The sequence below is a fragment of the Pleurodeles waltl genome, unplaced genomic scaffold (genome assembly GCF_031143425.1).
Source record: "Pleurodeles waltl isolate 20211129_DDA unplaced genomic scaffold, aPleWal1.hap1.20221129 scaffold_69, whole genome shotgun sequence".
NCBI lineage: Eukaryota > Metazoa > Chordata > Amphibia > Caudata > Salamandridae > Pleurodeles > Pleurodeles waltl.
The window spans coordinates 2,067,162-2,090,138 of NW_027150390.1; the positions used below are offsets into that span (position 1 = coordinate 2,067,162).

Genomic DNA, 22,977 nt, shown 5'->3' on the forward strand with positions numbered 1-22,977 from the left:
TCCGTGCCATATGTTTTTTTTAAACTCTAGACATCACAACCCTGAGTTCAATGACTATATTGCACCAGTATCAGAGGTATTTTTGGTTTACAGACCAACATGAAAATCAGGAAAAAAGTTCTTGCAACTGCTAAGGAACTGGAGATTGAAACCAATGCAAAAGCTGCGCAGAAAAGGAGAAAGGGAAAGCAGCAGTTCAAATCATTGAAATAAGCATATATTGGCAGCAAGGGAAAAACAGCAGGGTAGAGAAAGAAAACAGCTCCACGAAATTCACAGGAGATTGATAATAACAGGACAAAAAAAGGGAATAATAACGTTCCAAGCAGCCTCAGAAAGAAGTGCGAGGGTCCCATCTTTCGTTAATGGTCATAACTGTGCATCATTTCCTTTGAAGTGTAGGGTTGATTCTCTGACCATCTGTCTCCCTGACTTTGAGCAGAGACCGATAGTTGAGCAGTCTCTTCCCACAAAAAGCTGGCACAAGCCTGCTGTTTTCCGCTCTGGCAGCGTGGAAACGAGAGAGTGGTCCTCACAAGAAAAAAAATCAATCCATGCTAGCAGAGGATGGTTTCGATCCTTCGACCTCTGGGTTATGGGCCCAGCACGCTTCCGCTGCGCCACTCTGCTTCCTGCTCAAAATGCTGTGGTTATGCAGATCAGGAGCCTTCAGAGGAGTGGCATGGGATCGCTGGAGCTATTCTGGCAGGGCTCTCACCTCATTTGCCTAAGAATGTCACAAGGCATGCTGGGTGCAGAAAATCTTCGCCTTCCCCTCTCACAGTCAGTCATAGGGGAAAGTCAAGGCCCTCTCAGTCACTAGCCATGTCACGCCTTTGTCAAGACAGAAGCACCCCCACCCGCTCCTTCTCTGTGATCCTGCGCTACCGTGCTCAGGTTTTGGCCTTACCTGGGAGCCAGAGGTGCACCAGGTGAGGGCTTGAGTGTTTGGGAGCGTTCGGGACGTGAGTGGACTTAGGACTGGAAGTTCTGTCCATTCGAAGCAGCCAACCTTCCTGCTGCAGACAGGGGCTGTCCCCTTGGGTTTCTTTCACCTTGCTCTCGGATAAATTTGGTTGTATGCTGCAGTTGCCTGCGATGACTACAAGGTGGCGCTGCTTTCAGGTAAGAGCACAAATATGCATAAAATGTTGGGGACTTTTGCCACATTTATCGGTGGTGGGTCTCGCACATTTTTTCCAGGGGAGAGATATTGACCTGAAACACTTTTTACTGCAGAGATGCTGCAGTTCTAAAGGCTGGTCGGGCAGAAGGGCTTAGCCGTTTCATTGCCTGCCCCCCTGCAGCCCATTTATTACCAGCAGTTGTGAGTGGTGACTGCTGTTTGTAAAATATTTAAAAAAATTCAGGACATAGAAAGTCGCAGACGGGGCTTTTGGGATGCCTGCCTATGTCTTTGTTTATTATTTATCTAATAGCTGAGTAATCTGGTCAAGATTTTTCTCTTTTTTTTAACATATTGCGTTAGAATAGCTACAGCTTGCTTAATGTATAAATATTAGCACTGCGTTGGCCGGGAATCAAACCCGGGTCAACTGCTTGGAAGGCAGCTATGCTCACCACTATACCACCAACTCTCCATGGCATATGTTTTTTTAAACTCTAGACATCACAACCCTGAGTTCAATGACTATATTGCACCAGTATCAGAGGTATTTTTGGTTTACAGACCAACATGAAAATCAGGAAAAAAGTTCTTGCAACTGCTAAGGAACTGGAGATTGAAACCAATGCAAAAGCTGCGCAGAAAAGGAGAAAGGGAAAGCAGCAGTTTAAATCATTGAAATAAGCATATATTGGCAGCAAGGGAAAAACAGCAGGGTAGAGAAAGAAAACAGCTCCACGAAATTCACAGGAGATTGATAATAGCAGGACAAAAAAAGGGAATAATAACGTTCCAAGCAGGCTCAGAAAGAAGTGCGAGGGTCCCATCTTTCTTTAATGGTCTTAACTGTGCATCATTTCCTTTGAAGTGTAGGGTTGATTCTCTGACCATCTGTCTCCCTGACTTTGAGCAGAGACCGATAGTTGAGCAGTCTCTTCCCACAAAAAGCTGGCACAAGCCTGCTGTTTTCCGCTCTGGCAGCGTGGAAACGAGAGAGTGGTCCTCACAAGAAAAAAAAACAATCCATGCTAGCAGAGGATGGTTTCGATCCATCGACCTCTGGGTTATGGGCCCAGCACGCTTCCGCTGCGCCACTCTGCTTCCTGTTCAAAATGCTGTGGTTATGCAGATCAGGAGCCTTCAGAGGAGTGGCATGGGATCGCTGGAGCTATTCTGGCAGGGCTCTCACCTCATTTGCCTAAGAATGTCACAAGGCATGCTGGGTGCAGAAAATCTTCGCCTTCCCCTCTCACAGTCAGTCATAGGGGAAAGTCAAGGCCCTCTCAGTCACTAGCCATGTCACGCCTTTGTCAAGACAGAAGCACCCCCACCCGCTCCTTCTCTGTGATCCTGCGCTACCATGCTCAGGTTTTGGCCTTACCTGGGAGCCAGAGGTGCACAAGGTGAGGGCTTGCCCGGTATGAGCGTTTGGGAGCGTTCGGGACGTGAGTGGACTTAGGACTGGAAGTTCTGTCCATTCAAAGCAGCCAACCTTCCTGCTGCAGACAGGGGCTGTTCCCTTGGGTTTCTTTCACCTTGCTCTCGGATAAATTTGGTTGTATGCTGCAGTTGCCTGCGATGACTACAAGGTGGCGCTGCTTTCAGGTAAGTGCACAAATATGCAGAAAATGTTGGGGACTTTTGCCACATTTATCGGTGGTGGGTCTCACACATTTTTTCCAGGGGAGAGATATTGACCTGAAACACTTTTTACTGCAGAGATGCTGCAGTTCTAAAGGCTGGTCGGGCAGAAGGGCTTAGCCGTTTCATTGCCTGCCCCCCTGCAGCCCATTTATTACCAGCAGTTGTGAGTGGTGACTGCTGTTTGTAAAATATAAAAATTTCAGGACATAGAAAGTCGCAGACGGGGCTTTTGGGATGCCTGCCTATGTCTTTGTTTATTATTTATCTAATAGCTGAGTAATCTGGTCAAGATATTTCTCTTTTTTTTTAACATATTGCGTTAGAATAGCTACAGCTTGCTTAATGTATAAATATTAGCACTGCGTTGGCCGGGAATCGAACGCGGGTCAACTGCTTGGAAGGCAGCTATGCTCACCACTATACCACCAACGCTCCGTGCCATATGTTTTTTTTTAACTCTAGACATCACAACCCTGAGTTCAATGACTATATTGCACCAGTATCAGAGGTATTTTTGGTTTACAGACCAACATGAAAATCAGGAAAAAAGTTCTTGCAACTGCTAAGGAACTGGAGATTGAAACCAATGCAAAAGCTGCGCAGAAAAGGAGAAAGGGAAAGCAGCAGTTCAAATCATTGAAATAAGCATATATTGGCAGCAAGGGAAAAACAGCAGGGTAGAGAAAGAAAACAGCTCCACGAAATTCACAGGAGATTGATAATAACAGGACAAAAAAAGGGAATAATAACGTTCCAAGCAGCCTCAGAAAGAAGTGCGAGGGTCCCATCTTTCGTTAATGGTCATAACTGTGCATCATTTCCTTTGAAGTGTAGGGTTGATTCTCTGACCATCTGTCTCCCTGACTTTGAGCAGAGACCGATAGTTGAGCAGTCTCTTCCCACAAAAAGCTGGCACAAGCCTGCTGTTTTCCGCTCTGGCAGCGTGGAAACGAGAGAGTGGTCCTCACAAGAAAAAAAATCAATCCATGCTAGCAGAGGATGGTTTCGATCCTTCGACCTCTGGGTTATGGGCCCAGCACGCTTCCGCTGCGCCACTCTGCTTCCTGCTCAAAATGCTGTGGTTATGCAGATCAGGAGCCTTCAGAGGAGTGGCATGGGATCGCTGGAGCTATTCTGGCAGGGCTCTCACCTCATTTGCCTAAGAATGTCACAAGGCATGCTGGGTGCAGAATATCTTCGCCTTCCCCTCTCACAGTCAGTCATAGGGGAAAGTCAAGGCCCTCTCAGTCACTAGCCATGTCACGCCTTTGTCAAGACAGAAGCACCCCCACCCGCTCCTTCTCTGTGATCCTGCGCTACCATGCTCAGGTTTTGGCCTTACCTGGGAGCCAGAGGTGCACCAGGTGAGGGCTTGAGTGTTTGGGAGCGTTTGGGACGTGAGTGGACTTAGGACTGGAAGTTCTGTCCATTCGAAGCAGCCAACCTTCCTGCTGCAGACAGGGGCTGTCCCCTTGGGTTTCTTCCACCTTGCTCTCGGATAAATTTGGTTCTATGCTGCAGTTGCCTGCGATGGCTACAAGGTGGCGCTGCTTTCAGGTAAGAGCACAAATATGCATAAAATGTTGGGGACTTTTGCCACATTTATCGGTGGTGGTTCTCGCACATTTTTTCCAGGGGAGAGATATTGACCTGAAACACTTTTTACTGCAGAGATGCTGCAGTTCTAAAGGCTGGTCGGGCAGAAGGGCTTAGCCGTTTCATTGCCTGCCCCCCTGCAGCCCATTTATTACCAGCAGTTGTGAGTGGTGACTGCTGTTTGTAAAATATTTAAAAAAAATCAGGACATAGAAAGTCGCAGACTGGGCTTTTGGGATGCCTGCCTATGTCTTTGTTTATTATTTATCTAATAGCTGAGTAATCTGGTCAAGATATTTCTCTTTTTTTTAACATATTGCGTTAGAATAGCTACAGCTTGCTTAATGTATAAATATTAGCACTGCGTTGGCCGGGAATCAAACCCGGATCAACTGCTTGGAAGGCAGCTATGCTCACCACTATACCACCAACTCTCCATGGCATATGTTTTTTTAAACTCTAGACATCACAACCCTGAGTTCAATGACTATATTGCACCAGTATCAGAGGTATTTTTGGTTTACAGACCAACATGAAAATCAGGAAAAAAGTTCTTGCAACTGCTAAGGAACTGGAGATTGAAACCAATGCAAAAGCTGCGCAGAAAAGGAGAAAGGGAAAGCAGCAGTTCAAATCATTGAAATAAGCATATATTGGCAGCAAGGGAAAAACAGCAGGGTAGAGAAAGAAAACAGCTCCACGAAATTCACAGGAGATTGATAATAGCAGGACAAAAAAAGGGAATAATAACGTTCCAAGCAGGCTCAGAAAGAAGTGCGAGGGTCCCATCTTTCTTTAATGGTCATAACTGTGCATCATTTCCTTTGAAGTGTAGGGTTGATTCTCTGACCATCTGTCTCCCTGACTTTGAGCAGAGACCGATAGTTGAGCAGTCTCTTCCCACAAAAAGCTGGCACAAGCCTGCTGTTTTCCGCTCTGGCAGCGTGGAAACGAGAGAGTGGTCCTCACAAGAAAAAAAAACAATCCATGCTAGCAGAGGATGGTTTCGATCCATCGACCTCTGGGTTATGGGCCCAGCACGCTTCCGCTGCCCCACTCTGCTTCCTGTTCTAAATGCTGTGGTTATGCAGATCAGGAGCCTTCAGAGGAGTGGCATGGGATCGCTGGAGCTATTCTGGCAGGGCTCTCACCTTATTTGCCTAAGAATGTCACAAGGCATGCTGGGTGCAGAAAATCTTCGCCTTCCCCTCTCACAGTCAGTCATAGGGGAAAGTCAAGGCCCTCTCAGTCACTAGCCATGTCACGCCTTTGTCAAGACAGAAGCACCCCCACCCGCTCCTTCTCTGTGATCCTGCGCTACCATGCTCAGGTTTTGGCCTTACCTGGGAGCCAGAGGTGCACCCGGTGAGGGCTTGCCCGGTATGAGCGTTCGGGACGTGAGTGGACTTAGGACTGGAAGTACTGTCCATTCGAAGCAGCCAACCTTCCTGCTGCAGACAGGGGCTGTTCCCTTGGGTTTCTTTCACCTTGCTCTCGGATAAATTTGGTTGTATGCTGCAGTTGCCTGCGATGACTACAAGGTGGCGCTGCTTTCAGGTAAGAGCACAAATATGCAGAAAATGTTGGGGACTTTTGCCACATTTATCGGTGGTGGGTCTCGCACATTTTTTCCAGGGGAGAGATATTGACCTGAAACACTTTTTACTGCAGAGATGCTGCAGTTCTAAAGGCTGGTCGGGCAGAAGGGCTTAGCCGTTTCATTGCCTGCCCCCCTGCAGCCCATTTATTACCAGCAGTTGTGAGTGGTGACTGCTGTTTGTAAAATATAAAAATTTCAGGACATAGAAAGTCGCAGACGGGGCTTTTGGGATGCCTGCCTATGTCTTTGTTTATTATTTATCTAATAGCTGAGTAATCTGGTCAAGATATTTATCTTTTTTTTAACATATTGCGTTAGAATAGCTACAGCTTGCTTAATGTATAAATATTAGCACTGCGTTGGCCAGGAATCGAACCCGGGTCAACTGCTTGGAAGGCAGCTATGCTCACCACTATACCACCAACGTTCCTTGGAATATGTTTTTTTTAAACTCTAGACATCACAACCCTGAGTTCAATTACTATATTGCACCAGTATCAGAGGTATTTTTGGTTTACAGACCAACATGAAAATCAGGAAAAAAGTTCTTGCAACTGCTAAGGAACTGGAGATTGAAACCAATGCAAAAGCTGCGCAGAAAAGGAGAAAGGGAAAGCAGCAGTTCAAATCATTGAAATAAGCATATATTGGCAGCAAGGGAAAAACAGCAGGGTAGAGAAAGAAAACAGCTCCACGAAATTCACAGGAGATTGATAATAGCAGGACAAAAAAAGGGAATAATAACGTTCCAAGCAGGCTCAGAAAGAAGTGCGAGGGTCCCATCTTTCTTTAATGGTCATAACTGTGCATCATTTCCTTTGAAGTGTAGGGTTGATTCTCTGACCATCTGTCTCCCTGACTTTGAGCAGAGACCGATAGTTGAGCAGTCTCTTCCCACAAAAAGCTGGCACAAGCCTGCTGTTTTCCGCTCTGGCAGCGTGGAAACGAGAGAGTGGTCCTCACAAGAAAAAAAATCAATCCATGCTAGCAGAGGATGGTTTCGATCCATCGACCTCTGGGTTATGGGCCCAGCACGCTTCCGCTGCGCCACTCTGCTTCCTGTTCAAAATGCTGTGGTTATGCAGATCAGGAGCCTTCAGAGGAGCGGCATGGGATCGCTGGAGCTATTCTGGCAGGGCTCTCACCTCATTTGCCTAAGAATGTCACAAGGCATGCTGGGTGCAGAAAATCTTCGCCTTCCCCTCTCACAGTCAGTCATAGGGGAAAGTCAAGGCCCTCTCAGTCACTAGCCATGTCACGCCTTTGTCAAGACAGAAGCACCCCCACACGCTCCTTCTCTGTGATCCTGCGCTACCATGCTCAGGTTTTGGCCTTACCTGGGAGCCAGAGGTGCACCCGGTGAGGGCTTGCCCGGTATGAGCGTTTGGGAGCGTTCGGGACGTGAGTGGACTTAGGACTGGAAGTTCTGTCCATTCGAAGCAGCCAACCTTCCTGCTGCAGACAGGGGCTGTTCCCTTGGGTTTCTTTCACCTTGCTCTCGGATAAATTTGGTTGTATGCTGCAGTTGCCTGCGATGACTACAAGGTGGCGCTGCTTTCAGGTAAGAGCACAAATATGCAGAAAATGTTGGGGACTTTTGCCACATTTATCGGTGGTGGGTTTCGCACATTTTTTCCAGGGGAGAGATATTGACCTGAAACACTTTTTACTGCAGAGATGCTGCAGTTCTAAAGGCTGGTCGGGCAGAAGGGCTTAGCCGTTTCATTGCCTGCCCCCCTGCAGCCCATTTATTACCAGCAGTTGTGAGTGGTGACTGCTGTTTGTAAAATATAAAAATTTCAGGACATAGAAAGTCGCAGACGGGGCTTTTGGGATGCCTGCCTATGTCTTTGTTTATTATTTATCTAATAGCTGAGTAATCAGGTCAAGATATTTCTCTTTTTTTTAACATATTGCGTTAGAATAGCTACAGCTTGCTTAATGTATAAATATTAGCACTGCGTTGGCCGGGAATCGAACCCGGATCAACTGCTTGGAAGGCAGCTATGCTCACCACTATACCACCAACGCTCCGTGGCATATGTTTTTTTTAAACTCTAGACATCACAACCCTGAGTTCAATGACTATATTGCACCAGTATCAGAGGTATTTTTGGTTTACAGACCAACATGAAAATCAGGAAAAAAGTTCTTGCAACTGCTAAGGAACTGGAGATTGAAACCAATGCAAAAGCTGCGCAGAAAAGGAGAAAGGGAAAGCAGCAGTTCAAATCATTGAAATAAGCATATATTGGCAGCAAGGGAAAAACAGCAGGGTAGAGAAAGAAAACAGCTCCACGAAATTCACAGGAGATTGATAATAGCAGGACAAAAAAAGGGAATAATAACGTTCCAAGCAGCCTCAGAAAGAAGTGCGAGGGTCCCATCTTTCGTTAATGGTCATAACTGTGCATCATTTCCTTTGAAGTGTAGGGTTGATTCTCTGACCATCTGTCTCCCTGACTTTGAGCAGAGACCGATAGTTGAGCAGTCTCTTCCCACAAAAAGCTGGCACAAGCCTGCTGTTTTCCGCTCTGGCAGCGTGGAAACGAGAGAGTGGTCCTCACAAGAAAAAAAATCAATCCATGCTAGCAGAGGATGGTTTCGATCCATCGACCTCTGGGTTGTGGGCCCAGCACGATTCCGCTGCGCCACTCTGCTTCCTGCTCAAAATGCTGTGGTTATGCAGATCAGGAGCCTTCAGAGGAGTGGCATGGGATCGCTGGAGCTATTCTGGCAGGGCTCTCACCTCATTTGCCTAAGAATGTCACAAGGCATGCTGGGTGCAGAAAATCTTCGCCTTCCCCTCTCACAGTCAGTCATAGGGGAAAGTCAAGGCCCTCTCAGTCACTAGCCATGTCACGCCTTTGTCAAGACAGAAGCACCCCCACCCGCTCCTTCTCTGTGATCCTGCGCTACCATGCTCAGGTTTTGGCCTTACCTGGGAACCAGAGGTGCACCAAGTGAGGGCTTGAGCGTTTGGGAGCGTTCGGGACGTGAGTGGACTTAGGACTGGAAGTTCTGTCCATTCGAAGCAGCCAACCTTCCTGCTCTAGACAGGGGCTGTCCCCTTGGGTTTCTTTCACCTTGCTCTCGGATAAATTTGGTTGTATGCTGCAGTTGCCTGCGATGACTACAAGGTGGCGCTGCTTTCAGGTAAGAGCACAAATATGCAGAAAATGTTGGGGACTTTTGCCACATTTATCGGTGGTGGGTCTAGCACATTTTTTCCAGGGGAGAGATATTGACCTGAAACACTTTTTACTGCAGAGATGCTGCAGTTCTAAAGGCTGGTCGGGCAGAAGGGCTTAGCCGTTTCATTGCCTGCCCCCCTGCAGCCCATTTATTACCAGCAGTTGTGAGTGGTGACTGCTGTTTGTAAAATATAAAAATTTCAGGACATAGAAAGTCGCAGACGGGGCTTTTGGGATGCCTGCCTATGTCTTTGTTTATTATTTATCTAATAGCTGAGTAATCTGGTCAAGATATTTCTCTTTTTTTTAACATATTGCATTAGAATAGCTACAGCTTGCTTAATGTATAAATATTAGCACTGCGTTGGCCGGGAATCGAACCCGGGTCAACTGCTTGGAAGTCAGCTATGCTCACCACTATACCACCAACGCTCCGTGGCATATGTTTTTTTTAAACTCTAGACATCACAACCCTGAGTTCAATGACTATATTGCACCAGTATCAGAGGTATTTTTGGTTTACAGACCAACATGAAAATCAGGAAAAAAGTTCTTGCAACTGCTAAGGAACTGGAGATTGAAACCAATGCAAAAGCTGCGCAGAAAAGGAGAAAGGGAAAGCAGCAGTTCAAATCATTGAAATAAGCATATATTGGCAGCAAGGGAAAAACAGCAGGGTAGAGAAAGAAAACAGCTCCACGAAATTCACAGGAGATTGATAATAGCAGGACAAAAAAAGGGAATAATAACGTTCCAAGCAGCCTCAGAAAGAAGTGCGAGGGTCCCATCTTTCGTTAATGGTCATAACTGTGCATCATTTCCTTTGAAGTGTAGGGTTGATTCTCTGACCATCTGTCTCCCTGACTTTGAGCAGAGACCGATAGTTGAGCAGTCTCTTCCCACAAAAAGCTGGCACAAGCCTGCTGTTTTCCGCTCTGGCAGCGTGGAAACGAGAGAGTGGTCCTCACAAGAAAAAAAATCAATCCATGCTAGCAGAGGATGGTTTCGATCCATCGACCTCTGGGTTATGGGCCCAGCACGCTTCCGCTGCGCCACTCTGCTTCCTGCTCAAAATGCTGTGGTTATGCAGATCAGGAGCCTTCAGAGGAGTGGCATGGGATCGCTGGAGCTATTCTGGCAGGGCTCTCACCTCATTTGCCTAAGAATGTCACAAGGCATGCTGGGTGCAGAAAATCTTCGACTTCCCCTCTCACAGTCAGTCATAGGGGAAAGTCAAGGCCCTCTCAGTCACTAGCCATGCCACGCCTTTGTCAAGACAGAAGCACCCCCACCCGCTCCTTCTCTGTGATCCTGCGCTACCATGCTCAGGTTTTTGCCTTACCTGGGAGCCAGAGGTGCACCAGGTGAGGGCTTGAGCGTTTGGGAGCGTTCGGGACGTGAGTGGACTTAGGACTGGAAGTTCTGTCCATTCGAAGCAGCCAACCTTCCTGCTGCAGACAGGGGTTGTCCCCTTGGGTTTCTTTCACCTTGCTCTCGGATAAATTTGGTTGTATGCTGCAGTTGCCTGCGATGACTACAAGGTGGCGCTGCTTTCAGGTAAGAGCACAAATATGCATAAAATGTTGGGGACTTTTGCCACATTTATCGGTGGTGGGTCTAGCACATTTTTTCCAGGGGAGAGTTATTGACCTGAAACACTTTTTACTGCAGAGATGCTGCAGTTCTAAAGGCTGGTCGGGCAGAAGGGCTTAGCCGTTTCATTGCCTGCCCCCCTGCAGCCCATTTATTACCAGCAGTTGTGAGTGGTGACTGCTGTTTGTAAAATATAAAAATTTCAGGACATAGAAAGTCGCAGACGGGGATTTTGGGATGCCTGCCTATGTCTTTGTTTATTATTTATCTAATAGCTGAGTAATCTGGTCAAGATATTTCTCTTTTTTTTAACATATTGCGTTAGAATAGCTACAGCTTGCTTAATGTATAAATATTAGCACTGCGTTGGCCGGGAATCGAACCCGGGTCAACTGCTTGGAAGGCAGCTATGCTCACCACTATACCACCAACGCTCCGTGGCATATGTTTTTTTTAAACTCTAGACATCACAACCCTGAGTTCAATGACTATATTGCACCAGTATCAGAGGTATTTTTGGTTTACAGACCAACATGAAAATCAGGAAAAAAGTTCTTGCAACTGCTAAGGAACTGGAGATTGAAACCAATGCAAAAGCTGCGCAGAAAAGGAGAAAGGGAAAGCAGCAGTTCAAATCATTGAAATAAGCATATATTGGCAGCAAGGGAAAAACAGCAGGGTAGAGAAAGAAAACAGCTCCACGAAATTCACAGGAGATTGATAATAGCAGGACAAAAAAAGGGAATAATAACGTTCCAAGCAGCCTCAGAAAGAAGTGCGAGGGTCCCATCTTTCGTTAATGGTCATAACTGTGCATCATTTCCTTTGAAGTGTAGGGTTGATTCTCTGACCATCTGTCTCCCTGACTTTGAGCAGAGACCGATAGTTGAGCAGTCTCTTCCCACAAAAAGCTGGCACAAGCCTGCTGTTTTCCGCTCTGGCAGCGTGGAAACGAGAGAGTGGTCCTCACAAGAAAAAAAATCAATCCATGCTAGCAGAGGATGGTTTCGATCCATCGACCTCTGGGTCATGGGCCCAGCACGCTTCCGCTGCGCCACTCTGCTTCCTGCTCAAAATGCTGTGGTTATGCAGATCAGGAGCCTTCAGAGGAGTGGCATGGGATCGCTGGAGCTATTCCGGCAGGGCTCTCACCTCATTTGCCTAAGAATGTCACAAGGCATGCTGGGTGCAGAAAATCTTCGCCTTCCCCTCTCACAGTCAGTCATAGGGGAAAGTCAAGGCCCTCTCAGTCACTAGCCATGTCACGCCTTTGTCAAGACAGAAGCACCCCCACCCGCTCCTTCTCTGTGATCCTGCGCTACCATGCTCAGGTTTTTGCCTTACCTGGGAGCCAGAGGTGCACCAGGTGAGGGCTTGAGCGTTTGGGAGCGTTCGGGACGTGAGTGGACTTAGGACTGGAAGTTCTGTCCATTCGAAGCAGCCAACCTTCCTGCTGCAGACAGGGGTTGTTCCCTTGGGTTTCTTTCACCTTGCTCTCGGATAAATTTGGTTGTATGCTGCAGTTGCCTGCGATGACTACAAGGTGGCGCTGCTTTCAGGTAAGAGCACAAATATGCATAAAATGTTGGGGACTTTTGCCACATTTATCGGTGGTGGGTCTAGCACATTTTTTCCAGGGGAGAGTTATTGACCTGAAACACTTTTTACTGCAGAGATGCTGCAGTTCTAAAGGCTGGTCGGGCAGAAGGGCTTAGCCGTTTCATTGCCTGCCCCCCTGCAGCCCATTTATTACCAGCAGTTGTGAGTGGTGACTGCTGTTTGTAAAATATAAAAATTTCAGGACATAGAAAGTCGCAGACGGGGCTTTTGGGATGCCTGCCTATGTCTTTGTTTATTATTTATCTAATAGCTGAGTAATCTGGTCAAGATATTTCTCTTTTTTTTAACATATTGCGTTAGAATAGCTACAGCTTGCTTAATGTATAAATATTAGCACTGCGTTGGCCGGGAATCAAACCCGGGTCAATTGCTTGGAAGGCAGCTATGCTCACCACTATACCACCAACGCTCCATGGCATATGTTTTTTTAAACTCTAGACATCACAACCCTGAGTTCAATGACTATATTGCACCAGTATCAGAGGTATTTTTGGTTTACAGACCAACATGAAAATCAGGAAAAAAGTTCTTGCAACTGCTAAGGAACTGGAGATTGAAACCAATGCAAAAGCTGCGCAGAAAAGGAGAAAGGGAAAGCAGCAGTTCAAATCATTGAAATAAGCATATATTGGCAGCAAGGGAAAAACAGCAGGGTAGAGAAAGAAAACAGCTCCACGAAATTCACAGGAGATTGATAATAGCAGGACAAAAAAAGGGAATAATAACGTTCCAAGCAGGCTCAGAAAGAAGTGCGAGGGTCCCATCTTTCTTTAATGGTCATAACTGTGCATCATTTCCTTTGAAGTGTAGGGTTGATTCTCTGACCATCTGTCTCCCTGACTTTGAGCAGAGACCGATAGTTGAGCAGTCTCTTCCCACAAAAAGCTGGCACAAGCCTGCTGTTTTCCGCTCTGGCAGCGTGGAAACGAGAGAGTGGTCCTCACAAGAAAAAAAATCAATTCATGCTAGCAGAGGATGGTTTCGATCCATCGACCTCTGGGTTATGGGCCCAGCACGCTTCCGCTGCGCCACTCTGCTTCCTGCTCAAAATGCTGTGGTTATGCAGATCAGGAGCCTTCAGAGGAGTGGCATGGGATCGCTGGAGCTATTCTGGCAGGGCTCTCACCTCATTTGCCTAAGAATGTCACAAGGCATGATGGGTGCAGAAAATCTTCGCCTTCCCCTCTCACAGTCAGTCATAGGTGAAAGTCAAGGCCCTCTCAGTCACTAGCCATGTCACGCCTTTGTCAAGACAGAAGCACCCCCACCCGCTCCTTCTCTGTGATCCTGCGCTACCATGCTCAGGTTTTGGCCTTACCTGGGAGCCAGAGGTGCACCCGGTGAGGGAGCGTTTGGGAGCGTTCGGGACGTGAGTGGACTTAGGACTGGAAGTTCTGTCCATTCGAAGCAGCCAACCTTCCTGCTGCAGACAGGGGCTGTCCCCTTGGGTTTCTTTCACCTTGCTCTCGGATAAATTTGGTTGTATGCTGCAGTTGCCTGCGATGACTACAAGGTGGCGCTGCTTTCAGGTAAGAGCACAAATATGCATAAAATGTTGGGGACTTTTGCCACATTTATCGGTGGTGGGTCTCGCACATTTTTTCCAGGGGAGAGATATTGACCTGAAACACTTTTTACTGCAGAGATGCTGCAGTTCTAAAGGCTGGTCGGGCAGAAGGGCTTAGCCGTTTCATTGCCTGCCCCCCTGCAGCCCATTTATTACCAGCAGTTGTGAGTGGTGACTGCTGTTTGTAAAATATAAAAATTTCAGGACATAGAAAGTCGCAGACGGGGCTTTTGGGATGCCTGCCTATGTCTTTGTTTATTATTTATCTAATAGCTGAGTAATCTGGTCAAGATATTTCTCTTTTTTTTAACATATTGCGTTAGAATAGCTACAGCTTGCTTAATGTATAAATATTAGCACTGCGTTGGCCGGGAATCAAACCCGGGTCAACTGCTTGGAAGGCAGCTATGCTCACCACTATACCACCAACGCTCCATGGCATATGTTTTTTTTAAACTCTAGACATCACAACCCTGAGTTCAATGACTATATTGCACCAGTATCAGAGGTATTTTTGGTTTACAGACCAACATGAAAATCAGGAAAAAAGTTCTTGCAACTGCTAAGGAACTGGAGATTGAAACCAATGCAAAAGCTGCGCAGAAAAGGAGAAAGGGAAAGCAGCAGTTCAAATCATTGAAATAAGCATATTTTGGCAGCAAGGGAAAAACAGCAGGGTAGAGAAAGAAAACAGCTCCACGAAATTCACAGGAGATTGATAATAGCAGGACAAAAAAAGGGAATAATAACGTTCCGAGCAGGCTCAGAAAGAAGTGCGAGGGTCCCATCTTTCTTTAATGGTCATAAATGTGCATCATTTCCTTTGAAGTGTAGGGTTGATTCTCTGACCATCTGTCTCCCTGACTTTGAGCAGAGACCGATAGTTGAGCAGTCTCTTCCCACAAAAAGCTGGCACAAGCCTGCTGTTTTCCGCTCTGGCAGCGTGGAAACGAGAGAGTGGTCCTCACAAGAAAAAAAATCAATCCATGCTAGCAGAGGATGGTTTCGATCCATCGACCTCTGGGTTATGGGCCCAGCACGCTTCCGCTGCGCCACTCTGCTTCCTGCTCAAAATGCTGTGGTTATGCAGATCAGGAGCCTTCAGAGGAGTGGCATGGGATCGCTGGAGCTATTCTGGCAGGGCTCTCACCTCATTTGCCTAAGAATGTCACAAGGCATGATGGGTGCAGAAAATCTTCGCCTTCCCCTCTCACAGTCAGTCATAGGGGAAAGTCAAGGCCCTCTCAGTCACTAGCCATGTCACGCCTTTGTCAAGACAGAAGCACCCCCACCCGCTCCTTCTCTGTGATCCTGCGCTACCATGCTCAGGTTTTGGCCTTACCTGGGAGCCAGAGGTGCACCCGGTGAGGGAGCGTTTGGGAGCGTTCGGGACGTGAGTGGACTTAGGACTGGAAGTTCTGTCCATTCGAAGCAGCCAACCTTCCTGCTGCAGACAGGGGCTGTCCCCTTGGGTTTCTTTCACCTTGCTCTCGGATAAATTTGGTTGTATGCTGCAGTTGCCTGCGATGACTACAAGGTGGCGCTGCTTTCAGGTAAGAGCACAAATATGCATAAAATGTTGGGGACTTTTGCCACATTTATCGGTGGTGGGTCTCGCACATTTTTTCCAGGGGAGAGATATTGACCTGAAACACTTTTTACTGCAGAGATGCTGCAGTTCTAAAGGCTGGTCGGGCAGAAGGGCTTAGCCGTTTCATTGCCTGCCCCCCTGCAGCCCATTTATTACCAGCAGTTGTGAGTGGTGACTGCTGTTTGTAAAATATAAAAATTTCAGGACATAGAAAGTCGCAGACGGGGCTTTTGGGATGCCTGCCTATGTCTTTGTTTATTATTTATCTAATAGCTGAGTAATCTGGTCAAGATATTTCTCTTTTTTTTAACATATTGCGTTAGAATAGCTACAGCTTGCTTAATGTATAAATATTAGCACTGCGTTGGCCGGGAATCAAACCCGGGTCAACTGCTTGGAAGGCAGCTATGCTCACCACTATACCACCAACGCTCCATGGCATATGTTTTTTTTAAACTCTAGACATCACAACCCTGAGTTCAATGACTATATTGCACCAGTATCAGAGGTATTTTTGGTTTACAGACCAACATGAAAATCAGGAAAAAAGTTCTTGCAACTGCTAAGGAACTGGAGATTGAAACCAATGCAAAAGCTGCGCAGAAAAGGAGAAAGGGAAAGCAGCAGTTCAAATCATTGAAATAAGCATATTTTGGCAGCAAGGGAAAAACAGCAGGGTAGAGAAAGAAAACAGCTCCACGAAATTCACAGGAGATTGATAATAGCAGGACAAAAAAAGGGAATAATAACGTTCCAAGCAGGCTCAGAAAGAAGTGCGAGGGTCCCATCTTTCTTTAATGGTCATAACTGTGCATCATTTCCTTTGAAGTGTAGGGTTGATTCTCTGACCATCTGTCTCCCTGACTTTGAGCAGAGACCGATAGTTGAGCAGTCTCTTCCCACAAAAAGCTGGCACAAGCCTGCTGTTTTCCGCTCTGGCAGCGTGGAAACGAGAGAGTGGTCCTCACAAGAAAAAAAATCAATCCATGCTAGCAGAGGATGGTTTCGATCCATCGACCTCTGGGTTATGGGCCCAGCACGCTTCCGCTGCGCCACTCTGCTTCCTGTTCAAAAATCTGTGGTTATGCAGATCAGGAGCCTTCAGAGGAGTGGCATGGGATCGCTGGAGCTTTTCTGGCAGGGCTCTCACCTCATTTGCCTAAGAATGTCACAAGGCATGCTGGGTGCAGAAAATCTTCGCCTTCCCCTCTCACAGTCAGTCATAGGGGAAAGTCAAGGCCCTCTCAGTCACTAGCCATGTCACGCCTTTGTCAAGACAGAAGCACCCCCACCCGCTCCTTCTCTGTGATCCTGCGCTACCATGCTCAGGTTTTGGCCTTACCTGGGAGCCAGAGGTGCACCCGGTGAGGGCGAGCGTTCGGGACGTGAGTGGACTTAGGACTGGAAGTTCTGTCCATTCGAAGCAGCCAACCTTCCTGCTGCAGACAGGGGCTGTTCCGTTGGGTTTCTTTCACCTTGCTCTCGGATAAATTTGGTTGTATGCTGCAGTTGCCTGCGATGACTACAAGGTGGCGCTGCTTTCAGGTAAGAGCACAAATATGCAGAAAATGTTGGGGACTTTTGCCACATTTATCGGTGGTGGGTCTCGCACATTTTTTCCAGGGGAGAGATATTGACCTGAAACAATTTTTACTGCAGAGATGCTGCAGTTCTAAAGGCTGGTCGGGCAGAAGGGCTTAGCCGTTTCATTGCCTGCCCCCCTGCAGCCCATTTATTACCAGCAGTTGTGAGTTGTGACTGCTGTTTGTAAAATATAAAAATTTCAGGACAAAGAAAGTCGCAGACGGGGCTTTTGGGATGCCTGCCTATGTCTTTGTTTATTATTTATCTAATAGCTGAGTAATCTGGTCAAGATATTTCTCTTTTTTTTAACATATTGCGTTAGAATAGCTACAGCTTGCTTAATGTATAAATATTAGCACTGCGTTGGCCGGGAATCAAACCCGGGTCAACTGCTTGGAAGGCAGCTATGCTCACCACTATACCACCAACTCTCCGTGGCATATGTTTTTTTTAAACTCTAGACATCACAACCCTGAGTTCAATGACTATATTGTACCAGTATCAGAGGTATTTTTGGTTTACAGACCAACATGAAAATCAGGAAAAAAGTTCTTGCAACTGCTAAGGAACTGGAGATTGAAACCAATGCAAAAGCTGCGCAGAAAAGGAGAATGGGAAAGCAGCAGTTCAAATCATTGAAATAAGCATATATTGGCAGCAAGGGAAAAACAGCAGGGTAGAGAAAGAAAACAGCTCCACGAAATTCACAGGAGATTGATAATAGCAGGACAAAAAAAGGGAATAATAACGTTCCAAGCAGGCTCAGAAAGAAGTGCGAGGGTCCCATCTTTCGTTAATGGTCATAACTGTGCATCATTTCCTTTGAAGTGTAGGGTTGATTTTCTGACCATCTGTCTCCCTGACTTTGAGCAGAGACCGATAGTTGAGCAGTCTCTTCCCACAAAAAGCTGGCACAAGCCTGCTGTTTTCCGCTCTGGCAGCGTGGAAACGAGAGAGTGGTCCTCACAAGAAAAAAAATCAATCCATGCTAGCAGAGGATGGTTTCGATCCATCAACCTCTGGGTCATGGGCCCAGCACACTTCCGCTGCGCCACTCTGCTTCCTGCTCAAAATGCTGTGGTTATGCAGATCAGGAGCCTTCAGAGGAGTGGCATGGGATCGCTGGAGCTATTCCGGCAGGGCTCTCACCTCATTTGCCTAAGAATGTCACAAGGCATGCTGGGTGCAGAAAATCTTCGCCTTCCCCTCTCACAGTCAGTCATAGGGGAAAGTCAAGGCCCTCTCAGTCACTAGCCATGTCACGCCTTTGTCAAGACAGAAGCACCCCCACCCGCTCCTTCTCTGTGATCCTGCGCTACCATGCTCAGGTTTTTGCCTTACCTGGGAGCCAGAGGTGCACCAGGTGAGGGCTTGAGCGTTTGGGAGCGTTCGGGACGTGAGTGGACTTAGGACTGGAAGTTCTGTCCATTCGAAGCAGCCAACCTTCCTGCTGCAGACAGGGGTTGTTCCCTTGGGTTTCTTTCACCTTGCTCTCGGATAAATTTGGTTGTATGCTGCAGTTGCCTGCGATGACTACAAGGTGGCGCTGCTTTCAGGTAAGAGCACAAATATGCATAAAATGTTGGGGACTTTTGCCACATTTATCGGTGGTGGGTCTAGCACATTTTTTCCAGGGGAGAGTTATTGACCTGAAACACTTTTTACTGCAGAGATGCTGCAGTTCTAAAGGCTGGTCGGGCAGAAGGGCTTAGCCGTTTCATTGCCTGCCCCCCTGCAGCCCATTTATTACCAGCAGTTGTGAGTGGTGACTGCTGTTTGTAAAATATAAAAATTTCAGGACATAGAAAGTCGCAGACGGGGCTTTTGGGATGCCTGCCTATGTCTTTGTTTATTATTTATCTAATAGCTGAGTAATCTGGTCAAGATATTTCTCTTTTTTTTAACATATTGCGTTAGAATAGCTACAGCTTGCTTAATGTATAAATATTAGCACTGCGTTGGCCGGGAATCAAACCCGGGTCAACTTCTTGGAAGGCAGCTATGCTCACCACTATACCACCAACGCTCCATGGCATATGTTTTTTTAAACTCTAGACATCACAACCCTGAGTTCAATGACTATATTGCACCAGTATCAGAGGTATTTTTGGTTTACAGACCAACATGAAAATCAGGAAAAAAGTTCTTGCAACTGCTAAGGAACTGGAGATTGAAACCAATGCAAAAGCTGCGCAGAAAAGGAGAAAGGGAAAGCAGCAGTTCAAATCATTGAAATAAGCATATATTGGCAGCAAGGGAAAAACAGCAGGGTAGAGAAAGAAAACAGCTCCACGAAATTCACAGGAGATTGATAATAGCAGGACAAAAAAAGGGAATAATAACGTTCCAAGCAGGCTCAGAAAGAAGTGCGAGGGTCCAATCTTTCTTTAATGGTCATAACTGTGCATCATTTCCTTTGAAGTGTAGGGTTGATTCTCTGACCATCTGTCTCCCTGACTTTGAGCAGAGACCGATAGTTGAGCAGTCTCTTCCCACAAAAAGCTGGCACAAGCCTGCTGTTTTCCGCTCTGGCAGCGTGGAAACGAGAGAGTGGTCCTCACAAGAAAAAAAATCAATCCATGCTAGCAGAGGATGGTTTCGATCCATCGACCTCTGGGTTATGGGCCCAGCACGCTTCCGCTGCCCCACTCTGCTTCCTGCTCAAAATGCTGTGGTTATGCAGATCAGGAGCCTTCAGAGGAGTGGCATGGGATCGCTGGAGCTATTCTGGCAGGGCTCTCACCTCATTTGCCTAAGAATGTCACAAGGCATGATGGGTGCAGAAAATCTTCGCCTTCCCCTCTCTCAGTCAGTCATAGGGGAAAGTCAAGGCCCTCTCAGTCACTAGCCATGTCACGCCTTTGTCAAGACAGAAGCACCCCCACCCGCTCCTTCTCTGTGATCCTGCGCTACCATGCTCAGGTTTTGGCCTTACCTGGGAGCCAGAGGTGCACCCGGTGAGGGAGCGTTTGGGAGCGTTCGGCACGTGAGTGGACTTAGGACTGGAAGTTCTGTCCATTCGAAGCAGCCAACCTTCCTGCTGCAGACAGGGGCTGTCCCCTTGGGTTTCTTTCACCTTGCTCTCGGATAAATTTGGTTGTATGCTGCAGTTGCCTGCGATGACTACAAGGTGGCGCTGCTTTCAGGTAAGAGCACAAATATGCATAAAATGTTGGGGACTTTTGCCACATTTATCGGTGGTGGGTCTCGCACATTTTTTCCAGGGGAGAGATATTGACCTGAAACACTTTTTACTGCAGAGATGCTGCAGTTCTAAAGGCTGGTCGGGCAGAAGGGCTTAGCCGTTTCATTGCCTGCCCCCCTGCAGCCCATTTATTACCAGCAGTTGTGAGTGGTGACTGCTGTTTGTAAAATATAAAAATTTCAGGACATAGAAAGTCGCAGACGGGGCTTTTGGGATGCCTGCCTATGTCTTTGTTTATTATTTATCTAATAGCTGAGTAATCTGGTCAAGATATTTCTCTTTTTTTTAACATATTGCGTTAGAATAGCTACAGCTTGCTTAATGTATAAATATTAGCACTGCGTTGGCCGGGAATCAAACCCGGGTCAACTGCTTGGAAGGCAGCTATGCTCACCACTATACCACCAACGCTCCATGGCATATGTTTTTTTTAAACTCTAGACATCACAACCCTGAGTTCAATGACTATATTGCACCAGTATCAGAGGTATTTTTGGTTTACAGACCAACATGAAAATCAGGAAAAAAGTTCTTGCAACTGCTAAGGAACTGGAGATTGAAACCAATGCAAAAGCTGCGCAGAAAAGGAGAAAGGGAAAGCAGCAGTTCAAATCATTGAAATAAGCATATTTTGGCAGCAAGGGAAAAACAGCAGGGTAGAGAAAGAAAACAGCTCCACGAAATTCACAGGAGATTGATAATAGCAGGACAAAAAAAGGGAATAATAACGTTCCAAGCAGGCTCAGAAAGAAGTGCGAGGGTCCCATCTTTCTTTAATGGTCATAACTGTGCATCATTTCCTTTGAAGTGTAGGGTTGATTCTCTGACCATCTGTCTCCCTGACTTTGAGCAGAGACCGATAGTTGAGCAGTCTCTTCCCACAAAAAGCTGGCACAAGCCTGCTGTTTTCCGCTCTGGCAGCGTGGAAACGAGAGAGTGGTCCTCACAAGAAAAAAAATCAATCCATGCTAGCAGAGGATGGTTTCGATCCATCGACCTCTGGGTTATGGGCCCAGCACGCTTCCGCTGCGCCACTCTGCTTCCTGTTCAAAAATATGTGGTTATGCAGATCAGGAGCCTTCAGAGGAGTGGCATGGGATCGCTGGAGCTATTCTGGCAGGGCTCTCACCTCATTTGCCTAAGAATGTCACAAGGCATGCTGGGTGCAGAAAATCTTCGCCTTCCCCTCTCACAGTCAGTCATAGGGGAAAGTCAAGGCCCTCTCAGTCACTAGCCATGTCACGCCTTTGTCAAGACAGAAGCACCCCCACCCGCTCCTTCTCTGTGATCCTGCGCTACCATGCTCAGGTTTTGGCCTTACCTGGGAGCCAGAGGTGCACCCGGTGAGGGCTTGCCCGGTATGAGCGTTTGGGAGCGTTCGGGACGTGAGTGGACTTAGGACTGGAAGTTCTGTCCATTCGAAGCAGCCAACCTTCCTGCTGCAGACAGGGGCTGTCCCCTTGGGTTTCTTTCACCTTGCTCTCGGATAAATTTGGTTGTATGCTGCAGTTGCCTGCGATGACTACAAGGTGGCGCTGCTTTCAGGTAAGAGCACAAATATGCAGAAAATGTTGGGGACTTTTGCCACATTTATCGGTGGTGGGTCTCGCACATTTTTTCCAGGGGAGAGATATTGACCTGAAACACTTTTCACTGCAGAGATGCTGCAGTTCTAAAGGCTGGTCGGGCAGAGGGGCTTAGCCGTTTCATTGCCTGCCCCCCTGCAGGCCATTTATTACCAGCAGTTGTGAGTGGTGACTGCTGTTTGTAAAATATAAAAATTTCAGGACATAGAAAGTCGCAGACGGGGCTTTTGGGATGCCTGCCTATGTCTTTGTTTATTATTTATCTAATAGCTGAGTAATCTGGTCAAGATATTTCTCTTTTTTTTTAACATATTGCGTTAGAATAGCTACAGCTTGCTTAATGTATAAATATTAGCACTGCGTTGGCCGGGAATGAAACCCACGTCAACTGCTTGGAAGGCAGCTATGCTCACCACTATACCACCAACGCTCCATGGCATATGTTTTTTTTAAACTCTAGACATCACAACCCTGAGTTCAATGACTATATTGCACCAGTATCAGAGGTATTTTTGGTTTACAGACCAACATGAAAATCAGGAAAAAAGTTCTTGCAACTGCTAAGGAACTGGAGATTGAAACCAATGCAAAAGCTGCGCAGAAAAGGAGAAAGGGAAAGCAGCAGTTCAAATCATTGAAATAAGCATATATTGGCAGCAAGGGAAAAACAGCAGGGTAGAGAAAGAAAACAGCTCCACGAAATTCACAGGAGATTGATAATAGCAGGACAAAAAAAGGGAATAATAACGTTCCAAGCAGGCTCAGAAAGAAGTGCGAGGGTCCCATCTTTCTTTAATGGTCATAACTGTGCATCATTTCCTTTGAAGTGTAGGGTTGATTCTCTGACCATCTGTCTCCCTGACTTTGAGCAGAGACCGATAGTTGAGCAGTCTCTTCCCACAAAAAGCTGGCTCAAGCCTGCTGTTTTCCGCTCTGGCAGCGTGGAAACGAGAGAGTGGTCCTCACAAGAAAAAAAATCAATCCATGCTAGCAGAGGATGGCTTCGATCCATCGACCTCTGGGTTATGGGCCCAGCACGCTTCCGCTGCGCCACTCTGCTTCCTGTTCAAA

At 46.9% G+C, this 22,977-nt stretch overlaps 2 non-coding genes across 2 annotated transcripts; both read right to left on the minus strand.

Moving 5' to 3' along the window:
- Positions 1-7,925: 7,925 nt before the first annotated feature.
- TRNAG-UCC (transfer RNA glycine (anticodon UCC)) lies at positions 7,926-7,997 on the minus strand. Its single transcript has one exon. It is a non-coding gene; the product is annotated as a tRNA-Gly (tRNA).
- Positions 7,998-11,115: 3,118 nt separating this feature from the next.
- TRNAG-UCC (transfer RNA glycine (anticodon UCC)) lies at positions 11,116-11,187 on the minus strand. Its single transcript has one exon. It is a non-coding gene; the product is annotated as a tRNA-Gly (tRNA).
- Positions 11,188-22,977: the final 11,790 nt, after the last annotated feature.